This window comes from Leptonychotes weddellii, chromosome 10, assembly GCF_054177405.1.
Source record: "Leptonychotes weddellii isolate Sample4059 chromosome 10, ASM5417740v2, whole genome shotgun sequence".
In the NCBI taxonomy this organism is placed as follows: domain Eukaryota; kingdom Metazoa; phylum Chordata; class Mammalia; order Carnivora; family Phocidae; genus Leptonychotes; species Leptonychotes weddellii.
The window spans coordinates 100,631,883-100,644,219 of record NC_138378.1 but is presented as its reverse complement, the minus strand read 5'-3'; positions in this window follow the sequence as shown (position 1 = coordinate 100,644,219).

Below are 12,337 nucleotides of genomic sequence, written 5' to 3'. Positions count from 1 at the left end.
TTTATTTGACACAGAGAGAGAGCATAAGCAGGGGGAGAGGCATGCAGAGGGTGAGGGAGAAGCAGACTCCCCGCTGAGCAGGGAGCCCGATGCAGTGCTTGATTCCAGGACCCTGAGATCATGACCTGAGCTGAAGGCAGACCCTTAACTGACTGAGCCATCCATGCACCCCCAAGACAGAAATTTAAAAAGGTCTACAGCATGATTTGTTTTCATTTCTTTTTTAGCTCTTAGTCTGGTTCCCTAACAGATAAAAATGTTGCCTAGACTTTTTCTTTCAATGTCTCATTGTGTACACCTTGTTTTCTGCCTCTATTCTTAATTGTGTTCTTGGCATTATTAAACTTGTCCAAATCAATACACAACTATGGAATGTATTTCTAACCATTCTTCTTTCTGACCCTTACTTTGTTCCTGACATCCTTTTCCCCTGAGTGTCTTATAATTTTACCTCTACTTATATATTTGTTTTGGTTGGTTGATTTTCCTTTTGACTTGTGACCTAGCCTGTCTTTCTTGGCAGAAAGTTTGTTTGCCATTATGATGATCATAACAGGGAAAATTGACTGCTGGGGAAAACAGCACAATTTCCATATTTCCTTCCAAGAGGTGGTGGCAAAGTTTCTGTTAGGAAAGAAGTCCCAATGGTAAATAAATCATGACTAATCCCAGGGGTACAGAAATGAGTAAGACAGGTGCCCAATGCCCAGGAGATCCAAGAAAGGAGGGGAAGAGCATCCTGAAGTCAACAGCATCCCAGTTAGGTGATGATGCCTGCAGAGTTGTCAATATGGCAGCTCCCATTCCTGAGAGTTTTGTCCTCCAGAACCACCTAAAGTGGTGTCTCTAGCATGCAGGCTGCCTGCTCTGCAATCGAAGGAATTCCTAACCTTAACAAGTATATCTGTTAGCCATCCTCAACCTTGCATTCTCTGAAAATAAGGGATTTCTCTACATCCAGGAAACACCAGGCTTTTATAGAGTTGTGTGGGCAAAAGTCTTCAATGGAAACATGGCAGGGATTTCTGTTGAAACATGTTGTCCTCCCACAGTTCCATGGAAGGGTTTGTGTGTGCCTTTCAAAACATAAAAAAAACAAAAACAAACAAACAAAAACCCCGAACATGTCTTTAACTGAAAAGCATAATTCTGATAGGCTTCTGGAATGAGGCAGTAGCCATGAAAACATCAGTCACCGGGAGGGCCCTCATGTCTGGGCATGTCTGGCATGGTGCCTTCCACCTTGATCTGCCTGCTCTGGAAATGTGGCATTTGCGTCCTAGAAAGAGCTTACCTTGAGAGTCAGACGAACCTGGAAGCTTGAACCAGACTCCACCACTTAACGGGTTGTGTAACCGAACCCAAGTTCATCTGCCGGATACACGGTAGAAACAATCACTGGGACCTGGATCACGCAGAAAGGAAAGAGATTATTCGAGAGGCAACCAAACTCGGAGACAGAAGGACAATGCCCCAAATCTGCCTCCCCAAGGAGAGTCAGGCAACTTTAAAAGCAAATGAGAAGGCCTGGGTAAAAAGTTGCGGCTGTGCTCATTAGTCCCATAAACCCTTTGGATACTGGTTTCAGGTGGATAGCTTGAGAACTAACCTCTGAGAGTCTCACTCTAATCATCTACAACATAGTAATCATACATACTGGGAAGATTAGTGGGAGAATTCAACTAATATTGTGTTCAACAAATACAACATATTTAGTTCAGGGGCTAGTACATAATCAGCACTCAAAACATTTTGTTAAAATAATGATTATGATTATTCCTTATGATTGGATTCAGCGCTCACAGAGAGGTCTTTGAGGACCCCTTAACCCCCAGGACTGAGTGTGTGCTGCCTACGGGACACCCAGGGAATGCCTGGGCTGGAGATAGGAATGTTCACGATTATTGGCATGCAGGTAGTTAGTAATTGAAATCTGCAAGCAGGCGATATCACAGTAGTAGATTGATTGTTTTGGGCTCACCCTATATCCATAGTGTTTGCCCTCCCATGTGATAGCCCTTCAAGTATAACTTTAAAATTTTTAGTTCCTTAAATTCTTTACAAGACAATGTAGGGACTGGCTCTGTCACTGTTAAACGTGACACATCAGGCCAGATCTGGGGTATACTGTTTCAATTCAAGACCCTACACTTCATAAAAACTATAGCATATCCCCTGCTCTGCTTCATTTTAGGGACTTAGCTTCAGTTTCTCTCTCGACACTTTCAACTGTCCTCGTGAAAATAGACATGAGTAATCTGTGTGAGAACACCTAGCATCATGACTGCTATGTATCAGGCTCTTAGCCAACACCGATCATCATCATTTCCTATGTTTGTCTTCAGGGAGCTAGAAGTTTATAGTTATTTTTGGCAACTACATCTAAGTGTTGACTCACATTGAGTTTTCCATAAATTAGATCTCATGTCTCTTTAACATGTGAATTCTGTCCCATCCTGTAAAGGACAACCCTTTGAGAAGATACTGAGAAGTGCTTCAGTATTCTGGTGACTATCACTAGATATCTCCCCAAGTGCCTCCTGCGGTCTCATTTCTACTAATGCACCACCAGCTACCCAGACTTCTAAAAAAGAAGACTCAGGGTGCCTGGGTGGCTCAATCGGTTGGGCATCTGCCTTTGGCTCAGGTCATGATCCCAGGGTCCTGGGATAGAGCCCCGCATTGGGCTCCCTACTCAGCGGGAGGCCTGCTTCTCCCTCTCCCACTCCCTCTGCTTGTGTCCCCTCTCTCACTGTGTCTCTCTCTGTCAAATAAATAAATAAAATCTTTAAAAAATAAAATAAAATAAAAAAGAAGACTCGAGTATATAACATATATGTAATTAGGTATGTAGGATTCTACATACACACAAATATATGTATGTTAAATTTGAGAAGATGCTGTATACTAGATGTTCTGTTTTAGTAGAATATTTTTTATCTGACAAAAAAGAGAAAAGGGTTGATAGAGGTCACAACTCCCAAGCCAAGGGAGCAAAGAAAGAAGAATCTAGATAGGTATCTAGGAACTGGGAACAAAACAAGAATGCTCCTTTTTTAAAATTTTCAACATTGTTCTGAAAATCCAAAATATGAAATATAATTATAAATCAAAATAGTATTAATGAAGAGGAAAAACTCTAGCTGATGGTCCTTATATAACTAGAAAACCTAAGAATAAACTAGAAATTATATTAATGAATATTGAGTAAAACAAACTTAAGACAAATTTTTTTAAAGTAATGGCATTCCTATATATAACAATAAGCAGTTAGAAGTTATCACAATAGAAATATCTCATCCAGAGTAACAATAAAAATATAAAATAACAGAATAATCTTAAAGGAAATGTTTTGACCTGTTTGATGGGAACTACAGTTTATAAAGATGTAGAAGACATATGAATAAATGGGAAGTCATGACATCTTGGATGGAAGGAATAAATATTAAGACTACGTTCATCCTCTTAAAGTTAATTTATAGCTTTAATGAGATTCTGACAAAAAAAATCCCAATGATTCCATTTTTCAGAGGAGTGAAGAGAGAGAGGTAATTGACAAAATTTCTTTAAAATTAATCTGGATGAATAAACACACAAGAGATTAATGTCCTTATTGTAAATAAGGAGTTCTTTTCAAAACAATGAGAAAAACATTAAACGTTTCTAGAAAAATGAAGGATAAAAAAAACCAGACAATCATGGAAGAAATATACATGGTGAATAAACACAAGAAAAATTTCAAACATTTTTGTAATGACACATTTACTAATTTTAAAAAAGAGATATCATTGCCAACTTCCCACATTGGTGAATATTTTTAATTAATAACATACAGTGCTAAAGGGGAAAAAAAACCCTCGGAACTCTGGTATCATTGTGATAGGGATAAATTGATGTACCTCTTTTGGAAAGCAATTTGGTGATAAGTACCAAAAGCATTAATAATGTTCCCAAAAATTCCATTTATATAAAATATATTACATAAATAAAGCCATGGATGAAGACATATATACAAAAATACTCATCTTTGATCGATGATCACTAAAACAGAACAGATAACTTTGAAATAGAGCTTTTATTATTGTTGACAATAATTCTGCAAAACGACTTCTATGTCCACCATTGACTATGGCTAATTCAATTAATGAAATTTCCATGTAGTTGAATATTAGCATTCATTCCAATTCAATCATTTGGCTAGCTTTCTAGGATATGTGAAATACTCATGGTATTTTGTGGCCTGGGGCCAATGGCATAGTTACTTTGCACAATGACTTTTCAGTTAGAAGAAACAAAAGAGAGAGAGGGAGAGAAAGAAGACAATGAGGACAAGAGGAAAGAGAATATCTAAGAAATTTTAAAATCACATAAGTAAGGGGGGATATTCATACCAGATATTAAAATGTATCATAAGATCACAGTGATTTTAATGGCACGTTACTAAAAATAGACAAATCACTGCAACAGAACAGATAATTCTGAAATAGGCTTTATGTTCTTCAATCATTTGTACTAATTTATCTTTAAGAAGACCTGCCATGGAAAAGAGAACGGAAGATTATTTAACAGAGAACTGCTCAAGCACCTGGAACCACCCCATAACTTTTACAACAACAATAACAACAAAGATAATGATGAATTAAAAAGTTATATATAAAAATGTCAAACAACAGGACAATTTCGAGAAAAAAATTCTCAAGTATCTGAGCAGAGGAATTCTAAGTTTAGTGTAGTAAGAGAAGGAATCACAAAGAATAAAATCAATAGGGGGCGCCTGGGTGGCTCAGTCGTTAAGCGTCTGCCTTCGGCTCAGGTCATGATCTGAGGGTCCTGGGATCGGGCCCCTGCATCGGGCTCCCTGCTCAGCAGGAGGCCTGCTCCTCCCTCTCCCACTCCCCCTGCTTGTGTTCCCTCTCTCGCTGTGTCTCTCTCTTCAAATAAATAAATAAAATCTTTAAAAAAAAAAAAAAAGAATAAAATCAATAGCTTTTACTATAAAAGTGTTAAACTTCAGTAAGTAAAAAAAAATCTATAATCAGAATTAGAAAGCAAAATGCAAAATAAGTAAAATTAAAAGAGATACAATTTCAAAATGGAGACAAAGCAAGAGGTAGCTGCTGAATAGCTGACTTTTAAAAGACGTGAGCAGTCTGTAACTTCCACTGTTGTCTGCTTCTGTGTTTAAAAAAAAAATCCTCTGCCTTATCAGGTTCCCTCTGTCCATGCACCTTTTGGGATAGTCATGGCCTTCTTGTCTTATAACCATTGGCCAGCTGTAGGAAATTCACATTTCCAGTCTCTGCTCATCAAGAATCACTTCAGCCATAAGTGAAGTTTGGGGGCCGGCACTAGCCCTGAGCTAGGGATTTTTTTTCCCTTTTAATTAGTCTCTATGCCCAACATGGGTCTTGAACTCACAACCCTGAGATCAAAGTTGCATGCTTTAAGGACTGAACCAGCCAAGTGCCCCTGAGCTAGGTTTTAGGAGAGATGAAAGCCCAGCCTTCCTCCTCCAGGAGCTTCCTGTAGCTCCCCCCGGTGGGCAGACCAACAAAACTTACTACCTGGGAAAGATGCTTGGACTCACTGCTAAGTACCAGACTCCTTCCAGCTCTGGATTCTTGTGCTTTTAGAGTTTCACTGTTTTGTCACATTTCTCACCCAAGGGAGGTTGTCTAGCAGAATGGTGTGATCCAATACTTCTGGCAGGGAAAGATCGATCTATCTGGGTAGGGACCAAGAACTTGTTTCTGGTTTGCTTTGATCAAGAAGCTTAGAGCCACCTGTGTTGCTCACCTCCAAGGAGTCCCAGGTGAACTCATCTGCTCTGACCTTCTCACTGCACCACCCACCTACCTGCCCATTCCCCTCCTATCTACTGCCTCAAGGGTTAAACTATTTTTTAGAATTCTGGAGATTTTGGTAAGCTGCCTCACAGCTTTTATGGATTGAGGGGAAAGTAGGAAAGTAGGATGATAGCTAGCTCCATAGAAGATGCCTCGGTGGGCAAAGCTTTCAGCCTCTCTGCTCCTCCCCGGGAAGCATCCCTATCTTCACTTCCAAGATTGCTGTAAGGACGGATGCTTCAAGAGTAATGCCCCCTCCTGCCCCGCTCCCTCCCCTACTCCTCCTCCCCCAGAATCAGAGTCTGAGGTTGAAGGTACTGGTGGGGAGGTTTTCTAACTACAGCTCACATCTTGCAAGTTATATATGTCTTGCCTTTGGGAGATGAGGGTCTTAGAAAACTGAGCCATGGAGGCTCATCAAACAGGCATGTTAATAAAACCAGACATATACCACTGCCTTCATGGTGTGGGCTTTCTTCTTTGTGATGGTGGACTTGCCAGGTTAGCTCTGCTCCTGGTACACCACGGGATGAAACTAGGTTCCTGCCCATGTGAGCTGGCATGCACAACGGACACATGTCCCAGCAATTACGTAGATGTGGTAGTAACGGCATGACTGGGGAAAGCAGTTCCTAGACAACTGGACAACTGAACCTAGCCTGACCCTGTTTCTTCATCCCCTTTCCTCTTTGTGCACTTCTGGAGCACAATTTGCTAATCTCCTTATTTTTATTCCAGATTTCCCTGTCCTTATGTGTATTCAGTTGTCATTCATTCAAGGGGAAGTGAACTATTATTTACAGAGTGCTATAGATCTAGTCTATAATTATATCACTAGCTAGGTAGCTAGAAAGATGTAAATACATAACACTGTATTAGGTCCCCGACCAACGCTGTTTTATTCTATTCCCGCAATAGCATTGTAAGTGTCATTCTTAGGTCTGGTGTCATGGATGAGGATGTTGTCAAAAGGTGGTTAAATAGTTTAGCCTATTTCTCAATGATAGATATTGGCTGACTTGATGCACTTACCTCTCCAATGGAGGCCAACAAAATGAGTAAACCATGGTTTACACAGGGGCCAGGCTGAGAGGGGCCTGGGTTCTGGGGTTGCAGACACAGGGTCCCCACTGAACTCTCCTGACTCCTCCAGCCTCCCTGAACCAGGGCTCAAGCTTTTATTCCAAGTTGCCTCTGCAGTGTCCATCTCTCCCCCTCTACTTCTGGCCAGACCTTGGTGATCTTGGTGGGAAAGGACAGAGAAAGGGGAAGAGAAGGGAAAGTCCCCTCTTTCATAGTGTCACCCCCAAGAGCCTACAGCAATTATATTCTCTATTAGCAATTATATTCTTTCGAGTCAGGGAGCCCTCTTCAGTTAAGATACAAAAGAACCGAAAGAGCTACTCCCTGACTTACGCACTAGCTTACTAAATAGATCCAGATCATGGGGCAGCGCACATGCAGTGACTGAAAGTCATGGTGATCATCATATGCAGAGCTAACGGTGTATATTGAGCACTCTCAATAGACCAGGCACTGCCCTAAGCACAGCACCCTCGTCTCTTTTAATCCCGAGCGATCCTGTTACTCTCTCCATTCCAGAGACCAGGGAGCTGGGGCTTGGAGAGTGAAGCCACCTCCCCAAGAACACACAGCCAGGATGTTGGGGGACCAGGACTCTGTGTTGCAGGCTGTCTGACTGGGACTCTCCGTGAGCCAGCAGGGTGACAGAATATAGGAGCCAGATGCTGAGTTCGGGAGAGGCACTTGGCAGGAGAGAGGCGCTCAGGAGCTGGAGAGGGCTGAAAAGCAATGCTGCTGACACCATGTCGAGTAGGAAAAAACAGACTTCTAGGAGATGCGTGCTGCCGGTATGCTGTTTATCAAGTCCCGAAGCCCTGGGCATCCACAATATGTTGTTCAGGCTTCCATACATATGTGCTGACATTAATTTAAAAAGCGAGGGAATAGAGCACACTAAATTCCAGGTGGGGTAGGAGCAGGATGGGGGAGGAACACATAGGTAGATGTAAATTATTGCTTATTTTTCTAGTCCTTGGATTGATGGGTTCACCAGGTGCTCCATTATATCATTTTAAAATGCGTTAAGAAAAAGAAAGAAAAAATGCAATGAAAAAGCCAGACACAGGGGCACCAGGATGGCTCAGTCGATGAGGCATCTGACTCTTGGTCTCAGCTCAGGTCTTGATCTCAGGGTCCACACTGGGCACAGAGCCTACTTTAAAAAAAAAAAAATCCAGATACAAAAAGTTCATCTTGAACCATGGATTATGAAAAAAATCTAATTTTGAACATCGAAGGACCAGATTTTTTTTTTTTTCAAAGGATAGGGGGAATTATAAATGAACAGCCAAGTATCCGTTTTCAAACTTAAGAAAAAGAAATCGTAAATACAGTTGGAGCCCCCGGTGTAACCTATCTCCAGTTTCATTTCCCTTCCTCATCCCCAGAGGACACCGCTTTCCTGATTGTTTTATATGCCCTCACTTCTCTTTTCAGAAGCTCCTACGCATCCACTAACAATGCACTGTGGTTTTTGCAAGATCTCAAAATTGAGAGAAGTGGCGCGAGGCTACACATCACAGCTCCCCACTGGCTTTATTTATTCAGCGCTGTTTTGTCCTCAGTTGCTCTAGTCCCCTCATTTTCTCTTTTGCATCGTATTTATTTTATTATATGAAGATTATTTGGTAAGAAATTTATTTTATGACATGAACACGGCAAAATGTATTTATCCACCTTCTTGGTCAGGGAAATGTAGCTGTTTATAATATTTGGCTGCCTCACACAGAGCTACCACGAACATTCCGACCCTGATCTCTCCGGGCGCGTGTACGGAGTTTCTCTAGCTCACACCTAGCATCGGAGTTGCAGAGTGGAGGTCGTGCATGTTTTTGGCTTTGCCAGATAATGCCAAATGGCTTCCCGAAGTGTTTGTGCCAATCTACACATCACCCAATGTGTGAAAGTACCCACCGTGCCACATCCTTGCTACCACTCGGTATTATCCAACGTGTTTTATTTTTGGCCACGTTGGTGGGTGTGAAGTGTTATCTAATGGTGGTGTGGTGCTTCTCTAACTACTAATAAGGTTGTATATATCGTAAATATCTTTTCACTCTCTTTGTCTATTCAGTTGAGCACTACTGCTTACGTTTACCAATGCCAAATTTATTAACCTTTTCATTTGCAGTTTATGCTTTCGGTGTTTTGTTGAAAACATTCTTCCTGACCTTGTAGCAGATAATGTGATATCTATTGCAATTTTTCTGTATATCGGGTTTCCACATTGACTGGCTCTTTTACTGTGTCATTGTCCTATTTTTCTATCTCTGCACCAAAACCACGCCATCTTAACCATTGCAACTTGGTAATGACGTCCCCTAGGGCAAGTTCGCTTCACCTAGTTATTTCTATTGGTGTTACTGTCTTCTCCTTCTCCCTCCTCCTTTTCCTCCTTCTCCCCCAGTTCCTCCTTCTCCTCTTCCTTCTTCTTCAATATCTTAGTTATTCTTGGAGTATTGTTAGAATCACCTTGTTGACTTCCAGGGAAAACCCTATTCGGATTTTAATTTAAATCCTATCAATTATTGAATCTAGCAATAATGTTGTAAAAAATTCTCATCTTTGAGACCTGGAATCTTTCTATAATTAAACATGGTGTGACTCTCCCATTTATTTAGCACTTCTTTAATGTCTTTCCATTAAGTTTTATCATTTTCTTGAGCATCTTTTGTTAGATTTCTCCCTAGGGTTTTGTTGTTTTTCATAAACCATATCTTTAAAAAAAATTATTTTTTATAACTATTGCTAGTATGTAGGAATGCTGAACTATTACTCGGTTCCTTTCCAAAGAACTCTTCAGGACTGAGAACTAGAGTTAGATGTGTCAACAGGTACTCCACAAATTAGACACTCAGGGCTGACATTCAGTGGTACATAACACCATGGTTGTACTAGTTACTAAAATATTGAAATATTTCCACAATGGAATCCCCTGACTTCTTCCTTGACACTCTGGCCATGCTGGCCTCTCCCCCTGGACAGACCCAGACCTCCCCAAGTTCCAGATACTACTACTGAGGTCTAACATCTTTTCTTATGTCTATAGGACATTCATGTCAACACTTTTGTAAGAGGAATTTTTGTGTCTTCTGACATTTTTTTCTATTGGTTTTTCTATTGGAATGTTTTCCTTTTTCTTATAGATGTACAGGCATTAATTATGTATTTTGGAGGCTGTTTTATTGGTTTTATGTACTGTAATATCTTCTCACTCCCTTTTGTATCTCTACACCCAGCACATAAACACCAAGGGTGAAATATGTATATATATATATATATATATATATATATTTTTTTTTTTTTTCCGCATGGTGGGGGAGGGGGACAGAGGGAGAGGGAGAGAGAGAATCTCAAGCAGGCTCCATGCCCAGTGCAGAGCCCGACACGGGGCTCGATCTCAGGACCCTGAGATCATGACCTGAGCTGAAACCAAGAGTTGGGCACTTAAATGAGTCACCCAGGTGCCCCAGTACCAAGGGTGAATATTAATCCAAGTGGTTACTCCAGCAGGGGTACAAAGAGCTCAGAAAGAAGCAATCAGCTCTGGGGTTCAAGGAGGGAATCAGGAGATTTGAGCTGTAAGTGAGGAGATTCTAGCCAGCACCCACCTCTGATAATCCCTACCCAAATCCCTGCAGCTTCACCATACTCTTCCACGTGGAGCTCCCACACCTCTCTCCACCACCACATGTTTCAGACTGAACACATCATCTACATTTATTTTCATTGTTATTCTTTTGTTGTGGAAGTATAATTAACATACAGGGTTATAGTAGTTTCAGGTGTACAATATAATGATTCAACAATTCTACACATTACTCAGTGCTCACCATGAGAAGTATAGTCACATGAAAAGATGCTCAACATCACTAGTCAACATCACTAGTCACGGAGAAATGCAAATCAAAACCACAATGAGCTACCACCTTACACCTGTCAGAATGGCAAGAATCAAAAAGACAAGAAATAACAAGTGTTGGAGAGGATGTGGAGAAAAGGGAACCCTCGAGCACCGTTGGTGGGAATGCAAACTGGAGCAGCCACTGTGGAAAACAGTATGGTGGGTCCTCAAAAAATTAAAAATAGAAATACCCTATGATCCAGTAACTGAACACCTCATCTTTAAATGCTAAATCTGCCCTCTTCCTGACTCCTCTGACTGGTAGACCACTGTCTCCAACCATCTTGTCTCCTACAGTAGAAAATTCAGAACCATCCCAGACTCTGCCTTACCTTCATTTCTTCTTTTTTATTGCTTACCAGGATCTGTCAATTCTATGCCATAAAAAGTCTCTTGAATACCACCTTTTCCCCATCCTAATTGCCGCTGTCTTGTAAATTTTTGAATAGTGTTTCCTAATCGGAAACTATTGCCTCTTTTGGCCGCCAGCCTCTTTTGCCTCTCCAGCCCCTCCCTGACTGCTCCCAGCATCAGCAGTCCCGCCTGGACCATTCGCATACTGTGTCCTCATCTGTGGAAGGCAGTGTATGGGAGCCATCCACCTTGGTGGGGAGGAGTTGATCACTGGCATGGTTTAGAATGGTGCTAATATAAAGCAGATTGACTTTGAGTTGGTTTTATTATTGTGTTTAAATTCCCTACAGACAATGCCACCCCTTTTGCCTAACGTGGCCAACACTTACCACCCTGTTGTCCTTGGTGCAGCCCTGGAAAGAATATGTTCTGCCTCAGAGCTGCCGTGAAGGGTGAATGGAACATGCTCGATGAGAGCTTAGCCCAGCCCCTTTCACATTCTGAGCGCTTAGTTAATGTTAACAGTTAAGCAGTACTATTGGGTCCCTATTTCCTATATGATTCCTGCTCTGGCAAGCAAAGCCTTTTGCACTGGCCTCGCTCACTCCCTTCCACCCTCCTATACTCTAGATATAGAAACTGTTTACTCTGACTTCTTCCATCTTCCCAAGCCTTTGCAAAGCCCTGTACACGGTCTGGGATGTCTTCTCTGCTTCTCTGAGGAGTCATCATTGAGGATCCAGGACATGGTCATGCTTTCTGGGAAGCCTTCCTCAGATCACACAGACAAAAAGAATGCCTCCTCCCCCTGCGCACCCATGGCCCTCTGCTCATGGCTCCTCCTTACAGCTCATCCGGAAAGGAGCTCCTGCGAGGGAGAGTCTGTGTGTGGTCATCTTTGTGATTAACTGTGTATCCACAGTCACCATAATTGTGTCTGCCCCATAAGACCCACTCACCACCTGTGGGAGTTTTGCTTGTTTTGTTTTGTTTTACTGGAAGGAATGGACAAATGAATGAACGAATGAATGGGAATGGTTTTGACTTCACCCTAGATCTAGCAAAAAGTTGGGATATTGACAGTTGTGGTCATTTTGTGTAACCTGATATCGGATTCTTCTTTCCACGCCCCAAGGAAAATGTTCCCAGA